The sequence below is a fragment of the Hordeum vulgare genome, chromosome 7H (assembly GCF_904849725.1).
Source record: "Hordeum vulgare subsp. vulgare chromosome 7H, MorexV3_pseudomolecules_assembly, whole genome shotgun sequence".
NCBI lineage: Eukaryota > Viridiplantae > Streptophyta > Magnoliopsida > Poales > Poaceae > Hordeum > Hordeum vulgare.
In genome coordinates, this window is record NC_058524.1 from 331,633,514 (window position 1) to 331,657,502 (window position 23,989).

The window sequence follows — 23,989 nt, forward strand, 5'->3', positions numbered from 1 at the left end:
TGCTGGGTATAGGCCTCCGAGTGGATCCGATCTTAGCCAATTCATCAGCTGTCTGGTTTTCCAATCGGGGTACATGATGGAGTTCTAAGCCTTCAAACTTCCTCTCGAGCTTCCTTACTGCGTTGCAGTATCCAGTCATGGTAGGGTTCCTGACATCCCACTCCTTCATCACCTGATTGGCCACCAAATCTGAGTCATTGTAGACCATCACGCGTCAGACGCCGAGTGAAATGGCCATACGCAACCTGTAAAGGAGAGCTTCGTACTCAGCTTCATTGTTGGAAGAATCGAAGAGAATCTGGAGGACATAATTAAGCTTGTCGCCTTTCCGAGATACTAGTACCACACCAGCATCAGACCCATTTAACATTTTGGATCCATCAAAGAACATAGTCCAATGTGCCGAGTGAATCTGGGTTGGTTGTTGTTGTTCCACCCACTAGGCCATAAAATCAGCAACGGCCCTAGACTTGATGGATTTATTTTCCTCAAATTTGATGCCCAAATATAGCAACTCCATGGCCCATTTAGCCACTCATCCCGTTGCATCCCGATTGTGAAGGATCTCTGATAGTGGGGCAGCACTCACGACTGAGATGGAGTGATCTTGAAAGTAATGCGCCACCTTCTTTGCTGACAAGTATATTCCATAAAGAAGCTTCTAGTAGTGGGGATACCTTTGCTTCGAAGGAGTCAACACTTCTGAAATATAATAGACTGGGCACTGGACCTTGTAGGCTTTACCTTCTTCTTCCCGCTCGAGAGTCAGAACTGTGGTGATGACCTGATTGGTGGCTACGATGTATAGGAGCAGTGGTTCTTTGTTGTGTGAAGCAGCAAGAACCGGCTGGGTAGAAAGTAGGGCTTTGAGCTCTACAAACGCTGCTTCTCCTTCATCATTCCACTCGAATACATCTGATGTCTTCATCAGTTGGTACAAAGGCAGTGCCTTCTCACCGAGACGAGATGTAAACCGACTCAAAGCTGCCAGACAGCCTGTGAGTCTTTGTACGTCATGCACTCGTACCGGGCTCTGCATCCGGACTATGGCACCGATCTTCTCGGCGTTAACACCAATCCCGCGTTCAGATACAAGGAAACCGAGTAACTTGCTGCCGGGAACGCCAAAAGTGCACTTGGCTGGATTTAGCTTGATGTCATATTTCCTCAAATTACTAAATGTCTCTGCTAGGTTCTTGAAGTCGATACACATGCGAAAGAATTTGTCCTTCTTGGGGACCATGACAACATTCGCGAGCCACTCGGAGTGGTAAACCTCGCGAATGAATTTGGCCTCCAAGAGTCGCGCCTCCTCCTCGTCGATTAATTTCCTCTTCTCTGCGGCACATGGTCGCACGCGTTCCTTGACCGGCCTTGCCTTCTGATCCACTCGCAAGCGGTGCTCAGCCAGCTCCCTGGGTACACCTTGCATGTGAGAAGCCTTCCATGCAAAGATGTCCCAGTTCTCACGGGGGAATTGGATGAGCTCGCCTTCCTATTTGTTGTCGAGTGTTGTTGATATGTTTGTCGGAGCAGCATTGGGATCTGTCAGGTGGATGTGCACTGGCTTGACCTCACCTGCCGACTGAAAGGCGGACTCAGAAACAGGCTTCTTGGAACGCATTAGGTCAGCTGGGTCGGCATTCTTCTGGTACTCTTCCAACTCTACTACAACCATTTGTTGGTCTGCAATTTTTTACCCTTGTTGTCAACACTCTTCAGCTCTCGGTCGATTTCCTGACATAGTGATGACCCCTTTAGGCCCTGGCATCTTCGTCTTCAGGTACACCTAACGTGGTCGGGCCATGAAGCGTGCATAAGCAGGATGACCCAGAATAACATGATACGCACTGTGGAAGTCCATCACCTCAAACATCAGCTTCTTTTTGCGGAAATTCTTGTCCGAGCCAAAAACAACATCTAACCCGATCTGGCCGGGTGACTTGGCCTTCTTCCCTGATATAAATCCATGAAAAGACATGGTGCTCTCAATGAGTCGGGACATGGGAATTCCCATCCCCTTGAGAGTTTCTGCATTTAGGATATTCAGTCCGCTTCCTCCATCCATCAAGACTTTACGAAGCCAAACGCCGTCGACAACTGGGTCGACCACCAGAGCCTGGCGACCTGGAGTCAGAACAACAGCTGGGTTGTCTGATTGATCAAATGTGATGGGGGTCTGCGACCATTTCAGGTACATTGGGGTGGAAGCTACTGCCATGTTGAGTTCTCTATTGATGGCTTTCAATCGATTTTTGCTTTCTACATCAGCAAAAATCACCAGAGTTGCTTGGACTTTAGGGAAGTCATCTTTCTCTTTGTTGCTCTCTTCTTCAGGGTCTTTTCCACTCGACTGACCTTCCTTGAACTCTTGGATTAACAATCGGCACTGCTGAGTGGTATGCTTTGGCACTATCAGATTGCCCTCTTCATCGTTTTCATGTGAAATACACACGACTGATCCAAAACATCTGACTGCATCTTGGACTTCTTGGGGGGAATGGTGCCTTGGACTTTCCCTTGAATTTTCCCGCCGCCAGAGCGGCTCCTTCTGCTGGTGTAGCGGTTTCAAGCTTCCACTTCTTCTTCCGATTGGAATTGGCGTCAGTGTTGTCGACTGCTTTACCTTTGCCGCTACGGAGGCAGTCTTCTTTTTCCCCGTTTGCATAACGGGTGGCTATTTCCATCATTTTCCTCATTGACATGTCGCCTGACCGACCAAACTTCAGATATAACTCTCGGTACCTGACACCTGCCTTGAAGGCGCAGACTTCTTGGTGCTCAGTAACATTCTCCATGGTGTGGTGAAGAGTGGTCCAGTAGTGGATGTAATCACGCAAGGACTCACTCGGCTTCTGTACGCAATGATGTAACTCAGAAAGGACGGAAGGGAGCTTGCAAGTACCCTTGAAGGTCTTGATGACCACTCGGGCGAGATCTGCCCAACAGTATATGCTTGAGGGTGCCAGGTGATTCAGCCATGCATGGGCTGAACCATCGAGCATGAGGGGCAAGTGCTTCATCGCAACGTTTTCGTTGCCGCCGCCAATCTGTACTGCAACTCAATAATCATCCAGCCATAATTTGGGCTTGGAATCTCGTGTGAACTTCCTGACTCCGGCCGCCAACCTGAAGTTGGGGGGGAATGTCGGCAGAGCGAATTGCCTAGCTGAAACACTCGGGACCAGAAACTACGGTACCACTTCCACTTGGATGACCTCTGTAAAGACCATCTCTGTAAGCTCTGCCTCTGTCGATCCTTCTCTGTGCAAGTACATCTCTCGCATCGAATCCTGGATTCCGCTTGTCACCGAACGGGCGCCGGTCATCGTAGTGTCGGAACACATACAAGCCGCTCCACGAAGGAGAATGCACTCGACGGTGGTCATCGCGGTGATAACGAGGGGGAAATTGGTTTCGACCCTGGTCTCGGTGTTGATACTCTCGATGGCCCCCGTCTCCACGACGCTGGCGTGAACCTGGACTGTACACTGAGCGGACTGTATCTGCTCTTGGTGAATTACTATGCAATCTATTGAGTGAGTGCGATACAGCTGAGTTCTGTTGTTGTGCTGCTTGAAGCAAAGCGCGAATCTGCTCTAAGCCTCTACCCGCCTCTAAATCTGACGCTGAATTGAATCTGCTATCTTAGTTGCTGCTGCGACATTAAGTACCGGAGTATGATATACCTCAGTATTGTCCTGATGACCGCCTGAGAAGAGTTGTTGCTGACGCCGGCTGGAAGTTGGAGGACGAAGATGACCGCGTACAAACGATGGTTCGTCGGCCTCGTGCTCGCCGCGACTGAACCCGGGTGGGCTCTCCGCGGAGCCCGCCATGAAGACATCCACTGCTGGGTTGCAGCTCTTGCACTCGGAAGGAACGTCAGACTGATCTGATGCCGAGTGGATCGGGTCCCAAAGGGGCACAGCAGGCTCGATGGCTCCGACCTGATGAGTCGACATGGATGACGCCTGGCGAGCCACTGCGTGCTTCACCCATCACTGGAGTCGAGAGCGACCGGATCGCTTGCGATGACGAACAGCGGAGTGAAGAGCCGACGGCGGAGTCGACGGCTGCCGTAGGAGTACGCCGAAGGAGCTTGCATGGAAGTGCGTTGCTCCACGGATCAGGAGTGCCTCGATGTCGAGTGGCGCTTCCTGAAGCCATGTCGAGTCATCGGCAACGAAGATAAGGGCGCTGGAATGGATCTTACCACCCACGAACGAATCGCCGCGAGAAGACATGACGAAGAGTGAAAAATGCAAACTTGCCAGGAATTTCTTAGACGCCTGCCCCAAGCTGGGCGCCAACTGTCGTGCGAATGAACCTGATAGTAGAGGTGTAGGGTATGAATGGAGAGGGCAGTGTCCTAGCTATGGCAAGCTTGTACACAAGATGTATGAGTTCATGCACCTATTTTGGAGGTAACAACCCTACGTCTCAGTGCTCGGGAGCCCTTGTAGTGTGGATTGTGTAATACAGGGGGTGGGAACCCTTGTGCCAGAGGGGAGGGGTGGCTTATATAGTGTGCGCTACCCCTCATCAAGGCCTCAGCATCTAAGGGCTCGATCAATATGAGTTAAAGATATACGTTACTGATAACGTATGCAACTAATAAATGCTACTAAAGACCATTGGCTGAACGTATATCTGTTGGCCTTCGTGGGGGTGACTTCTAGCCTTCGATGTCGATTGGAACCATTCCGAGTGGATACAGGTCGTCGAGTGGATGGGAATGTAGTCCGAGTGTTTGGGTACCGAGTGACTTTTTAGGTGCCATAACCATCCAGTCGGAATATTCCGTGTGACTCTTGGCCTAATAATGAGGTACCATTGGGTAGGACAATCAGGTCAGGCCTGTGACCCTACCCTAGGTACATATCCCCATCAGCCGCCATCATTCTGCTGCCTGCCCTTTGAGATGGAAGGTCGCAAACTTGACGATGTCTTCAGGTCTGACATTACTGCACTCAAAGTGTTTCTTCATGTCACGTATCCAGTCATCCGCCTCGAATGGCTGGTCACAAGAGGTGAAGGACTTCAGCTGATTTTCTAGAAATTGATTCAGAGTTTCAAACTGCTGACCACCATTGTTGAAATTGCCCTGTTGGACTTGCGTCCTTTCTTGCAATAGCTGGAGCAACATTTGAGTGTTTGCCTTGGTCGCAGTCATCACAGCTTGCCATGCCTCATGAGGTGGAGGTGGGGCGGAGGGGGTGGTGGAGGGTTTGACGGCTCACCCTCACGACCCGGATTCTTGCGAGTTGGTGGAGCCATCCTGGAGACAGACAACAACATTAGACCAGAGATGAAAGTTTAAAGATGAAGCTGAATCAATGGACAGAAATATCTCAACAAGAATTCTTAGAATTGCACTCAAACTAGGTTTAGTAAGAATGCTTCCCCAACATTACTGTCGACAACATCTGATTGAAAAGCCACTTGCAATCGTCAAGTATGAGCTAGAATTGCTCGGAACAAATGTATATCCCAACATACATCTGATGAAAGAATTTCCTAGTAGACTAATGGAATTCCCACCTAAGAACTTCCGAAAACTTTCTTGATTGTGCAATCCGGTTGCGGGTCTGGAAACGTACTCAGTATAATCAGCTACACATTTCCCGCAACTTTTAAAACACAACCGAGAAGATACACAAATTCATCTATCTTAGATCCTCGGAAGCACAACGATACGAAGTATGGCAATACATCCGGACACTCTCACCAGTACTGGGGATGTCGGCCTCATCTCACCACTACTAGTATTGAAGCAGTTTCGAACATCATCCGTTCCTAGATAATAAGAAATTTGAACGATAACGATGTGCACAAGAATCCCGTGGAGTTCAACTCCCCGGAATAAAATCAACACAGGAGGAGGCACCAAGTGAGAACTCCATCACATTGGTATCATATAGATACCAAAATATTCGCGTGATCCTAAAAACTTTTGAGCGAGAAGAGGAGTAGAATTAATATTTCCTAAGTCGTGAACCTCACCAGAACAGGGAAAAGGAGTAAAAAGAAACCTACTCTCCGATATAACTAAGACTCAATTTTTTTTACCAGACTTGACTCGGCCAAGTTCGATCAAGCAAAGGCTCCTATGGTCGTAACGCTATGATTACCAACTTGTAACGTCCAAGATGAGGCTCTTTCCTTATTTGGGCGCGAGGCCTCAAAAGGGGAAAGGGGCGCATCTAAGAGTTTCTCTAGAACGGTAAACATTGCAATACATACAAGAGGGATGAGTAATAATATTTGGCTTACACTCACCACAAATTAAGTTACAAGATCCACACAACATTTATTCAAATCATTCAGAAGGCAGGGTACGACTACGGACAATATAAACATCAAAAGCAATGTTCCCTCCACGCTAGGCCCAAGTTCACGACCAAGGACCTGTAGTAATCGGGGTATGTCACGTACATACGACCATTGTCCTCGTCAAACTCCCACTTTAGCTAGTTATCCTCGAAAGCATTTGTATTTGCGGTACATGTACCTATGGGGTGGTTGTAGTTATATGTGAGCCACAAGGACTTAGAAATCTCATGACCATGGTATTGAATCTAACTAAGTTATTAGGTGAGGATGGGGTATGTGTTTGAGTTTGCAGCAACACTGAGCATTTATGGTGGCTAACTTACGAAGAACAAGAAGTGATTTGAGTGGTCTACGCATGACGTTCGGTACTAAGAATAATCACTAAGTGATCCTGAACACCTACTTACGTCAGTCATAGCCCCACCGTGTTCTCGATCAGAGAAGGAACTCTAAAGGAAACAATCACTGATACACACACAGTTCGCATGGTTTAGTTAAGTTACTTCAAGTTATCTAGAATCGGATGTTAACAATTTTTCCATGTTTGCCAAATAAACGTGGGCATGGTTTTTCGAAAGATTTAACCCTGCAGGGGTGCTCCAACTAGTCCATCACAAACTATCACAAGCTACATAGAAATCCTAGATCACGAAACTCGTGATGTCGGCGGATTCCTTGGAAAACCTCAACTCTGAGAGAACCCAAAGTATCACCGGAATCCCAATGCACAAGATATATCGTTAAGGTAAGACAAGTCCAGCAAGACCGCCCGACGTGTCGACAAACCCGATAGGAGCCGCGTATCTCGTTCTCAGGACACGATGGATGAGTCACACTACAAGTTAAACCAAACCTCGAGTTGCCCCGCGGTGGCCCCATAGTATGCCCATTTTGGACCAACACTCATTAGGAGCACTGGCATGGGGGTTCATTAAGTTTACATGAGGTAGCTATTCCCTATACTTTATTATTAAGTTGTTATCAAATTTAACACCAAAGTTGAGTCTTGCCAGAATAGCCTTAACAGTAAACGATTTACCAAGGGGGTCCCCATAACAACCCCGAACGTGTTACAAGTGCTCAGTTATGGAATAAAACACCGGTAGCTGAAACTAAGGCGTCAAAAGCGGAACAAACCACCTAGCAAACGGTGAGGCCTTCCTCCCTTTACCAAGTATACATGTGCATTAATTGGTAGCATATAAATAAGATGATAATCAAATTGCCTATCTTATCACATGGACCAGCTTTCACCTGCAACTAACAATGCTATAAGATGGTTGAGAAAGCACTAACTTAGCCAAACAATATTGGCTAGGAGGGGGAGGGTTAGAGGTTTCATGGCAATGTTTGGAGGCTTATTCATCAGGTGGTAGGCAGCGATAAGTAATGATGGAAACGATTCAACTAGGCATAACAAAGCTAGAAATGGTGTCACGGTCATGATCATCTTGCCTGTGAAATCTTCAGTCTGGAACTTCTCTTGATCTTCCAGAACGTACTCAGCGGAATCCTCGAACTCGTTCTCAGCACCTGATGCTACACAAAAGAAATAAGCAGCCAATAAACAACAGAAAGTGACAATGCTACAAGCAATATGATGCATGTGTGGCATGAAAGGAAGCATGGCATTGCTATACTAGTCATCTTTCATGCATTCTTGACTTATTAACATTCTGGACAGAAATTCAAGTTAATTTATTTAGGCATGCATGATCATGGAAGGAATGGATGCATCACGAGAAATCAGTGCAAAAACATATAAAGAACATCGTGAACCGAGTGACAGAACTCCCGGAAACTACAAAACAAGATACGAAAGCCTACAAAGAGAAAACAACAATAAACCAGATGCTATGGCACCCACTTGGAATTCCAAGGTTGCCACTGGACTAAGCACAAAATTCCAAGTTGCATAGAGCTAAATAATATGCAATTCCATCAAGCACAACTGACACCATGTCCAAAAAGAAATAGCACATAATTTGTCCACTAACAGCATCTTACCACTTTACTCACAAGAATTAAGGTAGCTACAGCCATCCAACTATTTCAACCAAGGCATGAAATTAAACCTATCAAATAGTACTACAACACACAATAAATAGCTAATTTACTAGGTACAAGAATCCATGGCTACCAAGCCCTAAACATGGCAAACATCATAACAGTTCAGGACTTAGTGAAAATCACATATTTTCACTCGTAGTTTAGAACCTGAAGCATTTTTACAACAACAAAATAGCAAGCTACAACAAGCTTCAAGGCATGAAGTTTCACAAGATGAGAGAGGATCCCAAATTCTACAATTCAATAGGTCATAGCTTGGGCTAAAACCCGATAGAATACTTGCTGGCATCAAATTAATAGGGCAAGAAAATAATCACAAAATCTCAGACTTAGTGAAAATCACAGATTTCCACTTGCTTCCATTTCCAACAGAATAGCAACTTTGACAAGTAATAACACTATGGTGCCAAGTTGCAGAGGGGTTCAACCACTACAATTCATGCCATTGGTGCAATCACCAAGGATCAACACATCCATGGGAAACATCCTCACAACAAGGAAATAAAATAACAGTACCCACACAAATTATTCTAGCAATGCAACCAACAATATTTTCTACACATGTTAATAGCAAGGTAACCACTTATCTACATGAGTATCATACCAAACAAAATACCAGGCCCTATTATTCACAAACTTCTAGAACTTTCATGTTGGCACAAACTTCAAAGCATGCACAGAATAAATACTACGAAAATAACAAAATGCTACCTCATCGCAAAATGGAACTTTGCAAACTTGCTCAAAAGTAAAATTCAATGCCATCATTGGGTTCCTTGGTAAATTCTACCCCAAACCCATCTATCATACCCCTATATTACTGTAGAGAAATTTCACACAAACTTCAATGAAAAACCACACACAATACCAATGGAAGTAAGCCAAAACTTGCCCCTTTGGGCACACTGTCAAATCTGGCATGTCCAAATTTGGAATAACACAAAAACATAAATAAAACACACACAAAAAAATATAATTAAAAAAGGGGCCACTTGGCAAATCTCACCAGGGCCCCTAGCAGCTGACATGTGGGTCGAGGGCCTAAAGGTTATCTCGAATTAAAAGGGAGGAAAAAGGGGTGCCTCGGGAATTGGACGGAGAATAGGGGTTCTACAACTGCGCTGGGTAGGGGTCATCGGTTTATATGAGGTGCGGCTCCTAAAGGGCTTACTCCGAGCGGTGTACGGCCCCTTCTTCAACCTTGCCTGGGCAGAAGGTAACGATGGTGACGGCGGCTACCACCGGCACTCTCCGACGGAGGAGATCTCCAGCGGGGGTGCAGGATTGCAAGGGGTTGCATTCTCGGGGTAGGAGCGAGGCGCAGCGAGCAAGGCGAGCGGCGCAGGCAGGGTTGCGGGGCTGCAGGTGGCACGCCGGCGAGTGAGCCATGCGAGGTGCAGAGGCATGCGGGAATGCATGGGGCCGCGATGCGCGTGCTCCGGGATGCGGGAGCGCTGCATGATGGGTGTGGGGACTACACCACTACGGCTCTACTGTCGACACTAAATAAAGAAAAAACGCCCCTTGTGCACAGCACAGAGATCACGATGATGGAGCACTGCCTGCGAGACCTACGGGCGGCTAACACGACAAGGAAGAAAAGGAGGAGGAGAGGAAGGTACCTCCACTACCTTGGACACGACGACGATGTTGGGGACATAGCTGAACGATGATGACAAGGCGAGGAACAGCGGCAAGCTTCTGCTCCGGTCTGCAGGAGGAAGACGAGCTCAGGGACGGCGCTCTGTGGGTTGCCAGCGACGGACTCGCTGCCGGGGACGAAGGAGAAGTTGCAAGGACTCCTTCCCATAACTTCGAGGGAGCGGGGCGCTATGGGTACGCTACCCCGAGCCCGAGCTCGAGAAGGTTCGGAGCATGGCGTCCATGGCGATGGCAGGAGCTCGGGAGAGACCTACCTACGGCGGCGAGGCGAGGAGGAGGGAGGAACGGAGATAGGGGAGCACGCGATAGGTCTAGGACGTGTTTTATAGGCCTCTAGGGCTATCGTTGGCCGTCAAATCGCCGAGGTCGTTGACGTGGCTACTGCCAATGCGCGTTGTACAAAGGAGGAGGACGCGGTCGTGCTTTGGGCTGACTGGTGGCTATGGGGCTGCTGCTGGGCTGCGCCAGCAGAGGGAGAAAGTCCAAGGTACGCCTCCCACTTAAATAAATAAACACCCTATGTTTTCTTTAAAACCGCAGAAAAATCTAAAATTGCACACAAAGAAAATACAAAGGGTGTTTGCAAAAATAAAAATACTGTGGCCTCACAATATTATGCACTATTTTATAAAAATGACTTGGCATTTTTCTACAACAACAAAAATATAACCCAAAACATTTAATTCAAACTGCTTTGCAAGGTTTTGAAGGCACAAAAGCAATTCAAACCAGAATTAACTTCACCATAATTCCAACCAGGATATTTGGGGAAGATGCAACATTTTTATTTGGCCAAAACGAGTAACTTTTAACACAACACCAAAATAAAAACAGAAGAAGGTTTTCCCTAGTTGAAGAAACCAAGGTTTTGCAAAGTTTGAAAACCCACATGCTAGTGCTTACTCAACAATTGCACACACCTCACCACAACGACTCACATGGCACTTGAACAAACATTATGCAACACAAATGATATGATGCTTATGATGAAGGCCAAGCTTAAACTTTGTTTCAACTCCACACAAAAATGGAAGGTGTCATACATGGGAAGGTTACATAAAAGGAAAAGGGTGCACTAGGGCTGTTACAAAGGTAATGTCGCCATGTCTTCAAAACATGAATCACTGTGGCCAACTCAAGATTGTGAGTGGTGTAGTTCTCTTCAAGAGGGTGTTGCTGTGTGGACAGATAGGCTACGACTCTTCCTTCTTGCATTAGGACACCACCAAGCCCGGTCCTCGATGCATCACAATATATCAAACTCCTTGTGAATATTGGGAGTGGCCAGAATGGGGGTCGTTGTGAGTCTCTTCTTGAGCTCCTGGAAACCTTCCTCGCACTTTGGCATCCACTCAAACTTCTTGTTCTTCTTCAAAAGCTGAGTCATTGGCCGGGCAATGCTTGGTAATCCTACAACAAAGTTGCAGTAGTATCCCGCGAGTACGAGGAAGCTTATGACTTCCTTCACATTGGTTGGATATTGCCACTCCATCATGACTTCAATCTTGGTAGGACCAGCTAACAATCTATCTACTGTCAACACATGACCCAGGAATCTGACTTCATGTAGCCAGAATTCACACTTGCTGAATTTCGCATAAAGCCGGTGCTCTCGAAGTTTCTCCAGAACCATTCTCAAGTGTTAATCACGTTCCTCCTCAGACTTGGAGAAGACGATTATGTCATCGATAAAGATAACAACAAACTTGTCCAGATACTCCATGAAGACTTTTTTCATGAGGTACATGAAGTAGGTTGGGGCATTGGTTAACCCATACTACATGGTCGTGTATTCATACAGACCATACCTGGTCACAAATGTCGCCTTTGGGATATCCTTGGGTCTGATCTTAAACTGTTAGTATCTAGACCTGAGGTTGATCTTGGAGAACACCTTGGCACCATTCAGCTAGTCGAACATGTCTTCAATCTTGGGGAGTGGATACTTGTTCTTTATTATGACTTCATTGAGAGAATGGTAAACTAAAGTCTGATAGTTCTGTCCCACTTTGACACAAATAGAACAGGCGGTCCCCAAAGAGAGGCACTAGGGTAAATGAACCCTTTTCTGAGCTGCTCACCCACTTCCTTCTTCAGTTCAGCCAACTCTTTGGGTCCCATTCTGTAGGGCTTCTTATGGATGGGTCCTACTCCGGGCATTAGCTCAGTTATGAACTCAATATCAATATCAGGAGGGATTCTGGGCAACTCGTCGGGAAATACATCTGGGTACGACTGGCACTTGATCCAACTCAATTCCCGACAAACAATTAACCTCACGGGCTTGATTGGAGGTAGGGTTGGGAACATACTTGACTTCGACTCCTTGGCTATTGGTCATGGTAATGGTCCTCTTGGCACAATCCAAGAAGACTTGGTGCTTAGTTAACCCATCCATGTCAAGGATCGCATCCAAGCCTTGCGACTTCAGGATGATGAGATCTGCTAAGAAGTCTACCTCGTTGATGTTAATCCCAACTCCTTTACACCCTATCTTGGTCCTTAATACTGTACCCGGGGTTTGTACCATCATATGACTACCCAAAGGTGTAGTCTCCATGCCACTCTCTAGTGCAAATTTTTGGGTAACAAAAGAATGCGAAGCACCAAAATTAAACAAAACTGATGTTGGGGTTGAGTCGACAAGGAACGTACCCAGTATGACATACGGGTCTTCCTTGGTTTCTTCAGTGGCGACGTGATTCACACAACCTTTGCCATTGTTGGGCAGGTTGCGGGGAGCTTCATTCCTTGGTGGCGCTCGACAGCCTTGTCCTTGCTTTGGCGCATTGGGGCGCGGTGCATCTGGCTTCTTGTTGGGACACTGATTCGAGATGTGTCCAGGCTGACCACACCAAAATCATGTAACCTACCCGAATTTGTTGGCCTTGCTACCGGTATTATTATTGGGGTGCTTCGGGAGGTGGTCGTCGGGGTCGTTTCCTGCAGCAAAAAGGATGGGGGAGAGGGGGAAACACATCAAGAAATCATGGGAAGGCCGAAGGAAGAAGAAGGAGGGCCGAAGTGGCTCCCTACCGTGAGATCGATGGCAGGTCGAGGAGGCGGAGCTCCGGCTCGATACCGAGCGTCTGAGCTCGAAATCAAGGGGTTAGAATGCGGGAGTGCGATTGGGAGGTGGGGGAGACGAGTGGAGCACGTGGGGGAAACATAGGTGGGTTTATATAGGCGGGGCATGAGACCATCGTGGACTCGTGCACCGAAGTTGGCTGCAACGGCCACTAGGGGCATGGGAGAGGCAATGGGTGGGCTCGGAGTCTTCCTGGGGGTCGTCCACGACCGGAGAGGGAGAGATAGTAGAGAGGGGAGCGCGCGCGTGCGAGCTCATGCATTGGCAGGTTCGGGCGGCGTCGAGCACGGACTCGGGAGAGCCGTTGCAGGGAGAGACAAGAGAGGGCCGACAGTCTAGCTTTTTTCGGACACCAAGGTGCCTTGAGTGGCGCAAGGGGAGTGGCTCGAGGCGGCTTGGGGATGGGCCGTAGCAGGCCAGTCCTCGGTTATCCTTGTAGCACGCTACAGAGCGTGACTTTGGCTTGTAAGATGACGCTTTTGTCGTGCTCTGGCGTGCCCTCTAGTGTCCACCAGCTACGGGGATATTAAACAAAGGGGAAGGGGCATGGGATGCTCTAGAAAAGTCATGGGCGGAGGAGAGCAGAGAGAGGAGGAAAAGTGGTCGTCACGGGGCTTGCAAGTGGGGTTTTACCCCTATAATCATGGAGCTGGGCGCGAGGAAACTTACTAGGGGTGCTGGAGGTTACCATAAAGTTGTGATAAAACTTTGTGGTGAATGGGAATAGCTTTGGATGCCCTAGTACCTGATTTGGCATTCTGCCACAAGGTGTTTGATGGGGTTTTGGGCATGATTCCTTTGCCCAATTGCTCTGAAACTTAACAAGATGGAATTGGGGGTCAAATCAATAGGGATAACCAAGTTTGAGCTCATTTGAGCAAAGTTGGCAATGTAAACATGAAAATCCCTAGAAATGCACAGAATCAGATTCATGTGTTCCGAGGTGATCAAATCAACTCCCACAAATGCACAACTTGGTGCAGCATCCTTATTAGGGCTAGGCCACTCCTCTAAAGTTTAGGATCAATTGGATAAACTTGGCAATGTAAAGTTGCTCAAATTTGGTTCTGGACATAGAGAGTTTTGGGATATTTTGGTGAACCAAAGCAACTTGGATTGAGATGAAACTTTGCAGGATCACTACATATATCATGTGTGACTTGCTAGATTTTTCCTGATATTTATTGAGAATATATTTCAAAACCTTGAAATAGGCAGAAATGGTTTTGAGGGGTTTTGTCCAATATTTTGAATATGACAATGTGTTGATAATCTTATGTATGGAAAATATATGTCCACTGAGTTTCCCTAAATTTTCTCAAATATTTTTGACGTGATTAAAAAAAATTCCTATGAAATACCATTTCTTGCCCTAGAAAAAAGTGTTTAAATAAAATAGGAAAATAACTTTTAAAATAATTATTTTATGGTTTTGGGAAACCTTTTTGATAATAGGTTTCAAATAAAATCTTCGGGGTATGGTATATCCCTCAAATTGACGACTTGTAGTGCAAATCTCAAATTAGAGGTTTTAAAAAGCTTATACTCCCTCCGTTCCTAAATACAAGCCTTTTAAGATATTTCACTAGGAGTCTACATACAAAGCAAAATGAGTGAATCTACACTCTAATGTATGTCTATATACATCTGTATGTAGTCCACTAATGAAATCTCTTTAAAGACTTATATTTAGGAACGGAGGGAGTATTCAATAAATGCCTCTTTGTTGAAATAATAATTTATAAAAATTAGTTTTGGTCCTATTCACATGGCATTATCATTCGGCAAAGATTTGGGATCAAGGAGGGGAGTCCTTCAGAGGGGAATAATTTTTGTGATTGTAAACACAATCAAACACACAAGCAAGTACAACCAAATCAACCATTACAAGCATGCAAAAAAGTTTTAATTGGTTCTAATTTTTATAAAACCATCATATGGCAAAGTGCTACAAACACAAGGTTCGACAATCTGTTTTCAGGAGAAGTACGTTGGCATGACACGGGCGAATGACAAGCTAGAGGAGGAGGTTCTCTTCCTCAAGGTACATGTGAATGTTAACCAATCTTGCCCAGCACATGTTGTGAGTGCACAACACTATGCACGTGAATCTGTATTCCATGATTGAGGGCTTCTTTGATTTGTAGGATTCTCAAAATGCAGGAATAGAAAAAACGTAGGAATAGAGTGGCACGTCCTTTTCTACACTACAGGATTTGGAAGTGTGTTTGATAGCACAGGAAAAACAAAGGAATTCTACAAAGAGGTTTGAGTGGATGGAAATTTTCCTCCAAAATGTAGTACAAATTAATCCTATGGAAAAATTCCAAAGGATTTCAATCCTACGAATCAAACAACCATCGTAGGAAAAAATCCTAAGGATTCAAATCCTCCAAAAATCCAATGAAATTCCTTTGTATCAAAGGAGCCCTGAGTTCACCATGTGCTTGAATATGTTTTGCACGAGAAGTACGAGACTCTCCTTGAGAAGAACACTAGGCTGGAGCAGCAGGTGGCTGCTCTGTCCACTTCTTTCCTGTCTCTCAAGGTACGCACCACTTGATTGGGAGTGGTTGAAGTTCATCAACTGCACCACTAGCATGATGCATAATCTTTCTGATTTCTTGCACATCAAAACCTGTTCTTGGTTACATATTGGCATTAGATTTCAATTGTAGGAACAATTTAGTGATGATTATGTGTGAGCAGGAGGGCATGCAGTTTCTGAATGATGGGGAGTAGCAGCAGTCACGGATCATGGGGCCAGAGCCACGTCTTCTCATGTGTGCCAAAGAGTGTCGTCAAGCTGACACGCACGAGAGCAATGGTGTAGCCGACCGGCTCGCAGCCGTTGATGGCGACGTCGGGAAGTGCAGCGAGTGGCCGGACGAGGCGCAGCCCTCATCGCCACGGATCCCGACGGCGGCGAGAGTTGCGTCCATGGACAACGACCACGAGTGCGTGATGAACCGACCGGCGACCGAAACGCACCAACGAGTGGCTCACCGCCGTTCCACCAACCAACTCCCTGGTACCTTCTCTCACTGTCGCGGCCACCTGCCACCAACGGAAGGCACGGCCGGCAGCATGCTGCCCGACCATGGTCTCCTCCCATAATTTGTGCATTTCATCTCTGGTTGTCCTATTTTTTGTATTTCGATTATGGACAGAGAAGGAGAATGGCAGGCACATTTTTATCTGAAATTCCGTCTGAAGATGTTGAAGCTACCTATGGTTGTTAATTTTGAACCGTATGTCTCTCGATTTCTTTTTCTATTTGTGCACCTGTTCGACATAGGAGTTCATGGGATTTGTGGAATTCATGGGAAAATACTAGGAGTTCTCAATGACTCTAGAATGGTATATTCTATTTCATGACTCTGAAATTGTACTATGGAATTTTCCTATTTCAACAAATGTTCACACCCAATTCACTTCTTAACCCTTAGAGAAATTAAGTTAAGCAGAACCAAGCTAACGATGGGTTTGCGTGGTGGTGCAGAAGGACGACGACGAGGGCCAGGAAGGCGCTAGACCAGCCGAAGGAGCTCGGGTGGGCCAAGTGGTGGAGTTGGCAATCCTATATGTAATTTTTACTTTGTCTATACGCCAACTTCAAACATGTTTTTTTGAAGTTCTATTATAGCTACGCCAGCAGGGCCGGCCCGGGGGGGGGGGGGGTCCGCGGGGGCAGCCGCACGGGGCCCAAAATTGGTGGGGGGCCGCTGCATATATACATATACTAGGTATTGCATATCTACCAGAATACAACGCGGGCAGATCCTGGAGGCTGGACGCAGGCTTCTTTGCCACGCACGCACGCACGCGGGCAGGCCTTGGTCCACACGAACACGATCGTCGATCTTTCCCCACACGCGTGACTCCAGAAACGAAACGACAAATCTCCAATACTACTTTGGTCGTCGGAAGCGGCCGTCGCCGCCTCGCCGGATTCATCAAGTCCACGCCAGTCACAATCTCGCTACCTGTGTACTACCGGGTACTGACTACTAAGACATACGTGACACGTCGCCGTGTCCACCGAGCCGCGACCGACGCAAACCAACAGTTCGTCCGCGATCCGTCGCACCACGACCTCACGCCCCCTGGACCCTCGCCGGCAGCTTCCTCCGTGGCGTCCATCAGTCCATCTGTCCATGGTGCGTCCCTTCGGCTGTTGCCTGATGGATCTGGACCTGCAATTACTTCTAGTGATTCTTGTTTAATTTTTGGATGGTTTATGCCCTAATTTTGATTCTTATTTATTTATTTTTCAGAATTAATATGAAGCCTGAATCAGGTGCTGTCAAAAGGAAAAAGAGGAAAGCAGATCAAAAATTGGTAGATTCAGAAAAAGGATATCTTCGTAAGTTTTTGAAGAGTAACCCGACCACTTCGAAAAATCCAGACAAGTTGAAATTAGTTCTTGCTATTTATTTTGCTAACCTACACTTTTTATTTATACTAAGGGGCCCTAAATTTTAGTTTCGTCCTGGCCCCCGAAATCTCAGAACTGGCCCTGTACGCCAGGTCCAAGTACAGTTGTATGTCAGCCGCCCTGAAGTTCTACTATGGTTGTATGCCAAGTTCCACTAACGTCGTCCGTCGTGAAGTTCTACTAGTTGTTATATGAAAATTTCTACTACTACTATACATCAGTGTACTATGCATCAATCTCTCTTTGCTTGTACTATAAACAAGTCCATGATTTTGTTCTGTTTGAATCGGTAGTTTGGAAAGAATTGCGGTGGCATTTTTCTCTCTGTCCATATGTAGGTGTTGAGGCTAGTGTGCAAGTTGTTATGCCCAGAGTATGAGAGTACATTGACAAAAATGTTATGCCCAGAAAAATAAATATTTATAAAAAAAGTGTGCGCCTCCTTGACCGAACTCAACGACAACCTCACATGTGTTTACCAGGATAATACAATTAGTCTCATGCGAAAATTCAATACAGTATTAGCTGTTACTATGTATTATATCATCATTTCACTAAGAAAACACAGGAATAATTCACTACGTGTTACAAAAATCGTTCATAAAAATTTATATGTCGAACATGTTTCAAATTCAAAAATTTCAACACTATGTATTTCAAATAGAGAACATGTTTCAAATTTCAACACTATAAAATAAAATCCAATTGAATTCTTAGAAAAATTCCAGCACTTAAAAAAAATTGGGTGTATAATTTGACGTTACTTTCTCCCTAGCATCTGTTTTTTATCTATTTTACTATAGAAAACAATATGTACCGAAGAAGTTCATGTATTGATGCTCCTAGAGTTAAACTATTACTAAATGGTTAAATCAAATTAATGAAACGGTTTGATTTTTATTACAAACCTCGGATTCTTTTTTGTTACTAAATAATAAAATAAAGAAGTTCAAGATAAAAAAAATCAGCTTGATGGTTAATAAAAACTCCTATTTTTCCTCGTTACTAGAGAGATAGAAAAGATAGCTTCAAATTTAAATTAAAAGGGATAAAAAAGGAAGTTCAAAAAAAGAAACCATAAATTCTCACATAAGTGGAAACGCTAACAAACATCTACAGAATTCCTATGCTTTCTAAAAATGCTAAGAAGTCTCTATTAAAGCCGAGAAGTTCACATTAAAATAATAGAGAAGTTCGAGGTATGTAAAAAACTCAGATTTATTGTGCTACTAAAGAATAAAACAAACAAGTTCAAATAAAAAAGGCTGATATGTCCAAAGTAAAATAGGAGAGAACTTCAAAGCTTATGAAAAACTCACATTTTTCTCGTTACTAAAAAGAGTAAAATGAAGAAGTTCGTATAAAAAGCTTATGAAATTCCTTACAAAGAAAATGGATCAGTTTTAGTTTCCCTGTTTATAAAATAAATACATAGAAGTTCAAAATAAAAAACCTCAGAAGTTTAAAATACAATAATGGAGTAGTTCGATGTGTAAAAGAAACCCGGATTTTTTTGTTTACTAAATGAGGAAAAGTGAGAACTTCAAACAAAAATGTGACACAAGTTCATACGGAAAACAACGAGAAGTGCAAGTACTACAAGGAATCTATTTCAAGTGAGAATAAAAGGATAGAAAAATAAAAGCTTAAAATATTTGTTGAAAGAAGTTCAAGGGTTTTTCCCGGGTAAGTCCAAAAATTCTTTCAAGAGAGGTTCACATTATATTTCCATATTCAAAAACACAAGAATTGTTTTTTGTGTTTTAAAATAATTTTCTCAATCCACAAAGAAGTTCAGTTATTATTTGGGAGCAATTCGGTTTCAAATAGAAAATAAAAATTCAAATTACAAAAACGGAGCAAGTTCGTGTACTATATGGTGTGTGTTTAATATTAGAAAAGTGAATAGAAAGGCAAGGTCCAATTTTTTCGTTGCTATAACTTCAAGTCCTCGGTCGGAAAAAGTTAAAAAAATTATTGTGAGAGAGGTTTATACAAAAGGAATATCATTTGTGTAACACCGACGAATCTGTGAGAAATTACAAATGAATATACGTGGCAAAAGGTCAACGTGAAAACAGCGAGAAGGTCAACTACTACAGTGCATGAATTGAGACGAAAATCTTTTAAACCTTCACGAGTAAGAAAAAAAGCATCAACATGGAAAAGTTGCGTCTTTACAACAACTTTCCATTCGTATATCATTTGCTCAATTATAATGAGTGGATGGGGAGTTACGAGCAAAAAACAGCACGTGAAAAACAAAGTGATGTACAAGTAGACAAGCCGAGAAGTTCAAGTTCTTCACGCAGTGCATTTTTGAAGGCTATGTTTCGCACTATAGGCAGAACACATGATCTCGGTGTATTGAAGATTGCTTGAAAAGGCTTAAGAATCACAGAATACTTTCTACATAAAATTTTTTTGCATTTTCCGTAGCTTTTCAATGGTATATTTTTCCCCATTCCTATAAAGTTTCTAAAAATTACGGCCAAAAAATGTTTTTAGCCATTTTTAAAATTGACTTAAAACCGCACATAATTGGAAGAAACAATATACATACAAAAGTTTCACATTTGTTCAAGATTTCCAACGCCGTATCATTTCCCGCATTCTGACATACCGTCGAGAAAATAAAGCAAAAATACAAAATTGGTGGAACTTTTGCCATTTTCTAAATTACGTATAAACCATTCATAGTTGGGACAAACTTTTTATATGAAAAAATGCGCATTTTCATAATCTTTCCAATGGCATATCATTTGCGTTGATCGGACTAGACTTTTTTAAAATAACCCCGAAATACAAACCCGACTATTTTGTTTCATAAATTCCTGACATTTTTTGAAATTCCTCTTTAGTCGTGGGGAATTTGGAAAAACTTTCAACATATGAATTGAGCGGATATCCAATAGATATCCAACTCCATCTCATTTTTCTCATTCTAGTAAACGATTTAGAAATAGGATCGAAAATATGTTTCATGTTTATTGTATGAAGAAAAACGGTTGTCAAAACTGTTCTTAAACGGTGGACATTTTGACAAAAAATCATCATAGGTTGTTACCAGAGTGTCCATATCTTTCCAACGGTATATTGCAAGCCCCATTTGGACAATATTAGTGGATGTTCAACCTAGGACTCGGGGGAGGTCAACTACTACACTGCATGAATTTCACCTGAAAATCTTTTAAACCGTCATGAGTAGGAAAAAATAATCAACACGGAAAAGTTCCATGTTTACAACAGCTTTCCATCGGTATATCATTTGCTCAATTCCGGTGAGTGGATGGTCAGCTAAGAGCAGAAAACAACATGTGAAAAAAAAGGAGTGAAGTTCATAGAGACAAGCTGAGAAGTTCATGTTCTCCATGCGATGTATTTTCAAAGAATATATTTCACGCTATAGGCAGAAGACATGATCTTGTTGTTTTCAAGATTGCTTAAAAAGGGCTAGGAATCAGAGAAAACTATCTACATGAAGAACTTTCACATTTTTCATAGATTTTTAAAGGTATATTAGTTGCCCCATTCTGGTAAAGTTGTTAAAAATTGCGGCCAATTTTTTTAGCCATATATAAAACTCAATTAAAAACTTAAGGAATTGGAAAAAACAATCTACATACAAAAGTTTTGCATTTATTCAAGATTTCCAACGCCATATCATTTGCTCGATTCCCACAAACCATTGAGAAAATAATGCGAAAATACGAAATCGGTAAAACTTCTGCCGTTTTCTAAATTACTTTTAAACCGGTTATAGTTGGAAGAAAAAATTTATACAAAAAATGCGCATTTTCATAAGCTTTCGAACGCCATATCATTTGCGTCGATCGGACTAGCCATTTTCAAATTAATCCCGAAACACGAACCCGACTGTTTGGTTTAGAAATTCCGCCATTTTTAAATTCCTCTTTAACCGTAGGGAATTTGGGAAAACTTTCAACGTATGAAATGAGAGGATTGCGGCAGCTATCCAACAGCCATCTACTTTTCCCTCCTTCTAATAAATGTATTAGAAGTAGGCTCGAAAATATTATTCACGGTTTTTTGTATGAACAAAAATAGTTTTCAAAGATGCTCTTAAACCGTGAACATTTTGACAAAAAATCAACCTAGGCTATTACCAAGGTGTCCATAGCTTTCCAATGGTATATCGCAAGCCCCATTTAGACACTTTCGGCAGAATTTCAACCTAACACTAGGGGAAGTTCAAGTGCTACTGATGGGACGAGTCAGCCTGGATCAGAATAGTTATTCTCATCCGACGAACCAAATGAAAACAAAAAAATCATAATTAATGAAATAATAATAAAATAAACATATATAGAAATACAAATTAATGTGTACCAAAACAATAAACTAAAATAAAAGTACATAGCAAATGGTGTTGGCCATGTGGGCCAATGCTAGCAAACACACCATCGCCCGTCAAATCCAACCACCCATATACACACCCTTATCTATTCCCCACCCACAAACACCACCAAATCAATCCCAAACTCTTTGTCGCGGCTACCGCCAACGACCAAGCCCCGGTCGTTGTCGCCATCTCTGACTCCATATCGAAGTTGTCTCCACCAATGTTGTCTGCGTCTCCGTCTCCAACATTGTCGTCGTCTCCGCGCCTCCATCGTCGTTACATCAAGGATGTGCCAGCCCCGTCTCCTCCATCGCTATCGTCATCTCCATCGTTGTCTTCTACATTGTAACAACCCAAGACCTACATTGTAACAACCAAACACCGATGCTCCAGAAGATTTCCTTTTTTTTATTTCGTTATCACCGTGTGAGTTCTTTGGTTGTTGCATTCATCATCACATCATTTGCGTCATTAGCATTGAATCGGCACTATGTGTCCATCATTTTTTTAAACATGCATTAGATATTAGTTGCCGATTCTCTCCATTCTCGTCGACGATCGTTTCAGGACCAACCACACACGCACGTGCCCACGGCATCGATAAATTATTGTTTTTATAAGTGCATATAAAACTTCCTAGGAATTGGTTAAAAGTTGGAATGTTGTCTTAATATAATGTAGGTAGACTGCCCGCCAAATTTCATCGTATTCGGAGGTCGTTTGTTACCCGAACCGTTAAACATACAGCGGCACTATAGCCGGTCAAATTGTGAGACGTTTTTCGGTTTTGGAAACTCTATCACAGGCCTCCTAGTTCCCTCTCTTCTTAGACCAAGCCCACATACACATCCCACTAGACCCACCTAGCCCCCACTCCGTTTATGGCCTTGGGATCGCGATCGGACAAACAAGACCCATCCATCCATAGTCCATTCCCTATATTTAAACCCACCATATGGAGAGAGCCTCTCACTCTCTAGGGTTTCCCCCTTGCCAAATTTGCAGCCACCCCCATAAAAACCCCACCTTCTAGCCACACATCCCTTTCGTCCCCAAATACACTCCTAACCCTCCATTTTCAGCCCCAAAATCTGAAATTAAGGGTCACATTTCGTTCGTGCGCCCCACCGGACATTGTCCGCTACCACCCGAACAATTTCCGCCATGCCCGCATGCGCCCGAGCTCCCCATGCTTGGGAGTAGCCACTGACCGCAGCCGATCCGCTGCATCGCCCGCCGGCTAGAGTTCTGAAGGAGCATTGCACCCACCGGCGACCCCCACCGCCATGCTGAACCTCGTCGTCGCCGCCCCAACACCGCTTGTGTCAGCCCCACCCGACCGCGAGCCGCCGTGGCTGCATCGAGTCGCCACCGCTTCGCACCATCGTACCCCTGCCTCTACCCGCTCCCGAGATCGCCGCTTCCTCAAATCCGGGCCGGAGCCCCGATCCGGCCTTCCCCGACCCCAAGCTGCCGACATCACAGCCATGGCTGGTCGGTCTCATCCTCGCCTGCGGGACCACCCCGTTCCATGGACGGTCGCATCCCTTCATCCAAGCAGGCGACCCTGCTGTCCGAGTCAACCCGGATCCCTTTGTCCCATTTCTTTGAGGTTGTTTTTTCTCTAAGTCAGTGGCAATTGCACTTCTATGATCATGTTTGCATGTTGTGATGATGATATCTCGTAAACCGTGCATCGGGTTGCAATGATGTTAACATGAAAAATCATCTAGTTGATGTGCTCTACATAATGGTAGAATTTTCTTGTAAACTAGTATTAATTTGCCTGTTTAAAACTCTGTTGCAAACGTGTATTCCATCGTAATTGATGAAAACTGTTAAAACTTACAAACTTGTCTGCATGATTGCATCTAATCTGTAGGTCTTTTGCATGTGATTGCTTCGTGGAATTTGGTCTATGTGATGTCTACTTTGATGCCATGCATGTGGTTGCCATGTAAATCTTGTCTATCATGTCAATATGTTGCTCTAAAGGTACTATCATGTTCAAACTGCCATTTTGTTAACGTTA

General features: G+C 44.3%; 1 long non-coding RNA gene across 1 annotated transcript; it reads left to right on the top strand.

The window, feature by feature from the left end:
• Window positions 1–15,611: 15,611 nt before the first annotated feature.
• On the top strand, window positions 15,612–16,799 carry LOC123413195. The gene is made up of 2 exons (XR_006613689.1): window positions 15,612–15,704; window positions 15,866–16,799. It is a non-coding gene; the product is annotated as an uncharacterized LOC123413195 (long non-coding RNA).
• The last annotated feature ends 7,190 nt before the right edge of the window (window positions 16,800–23,989 follow it).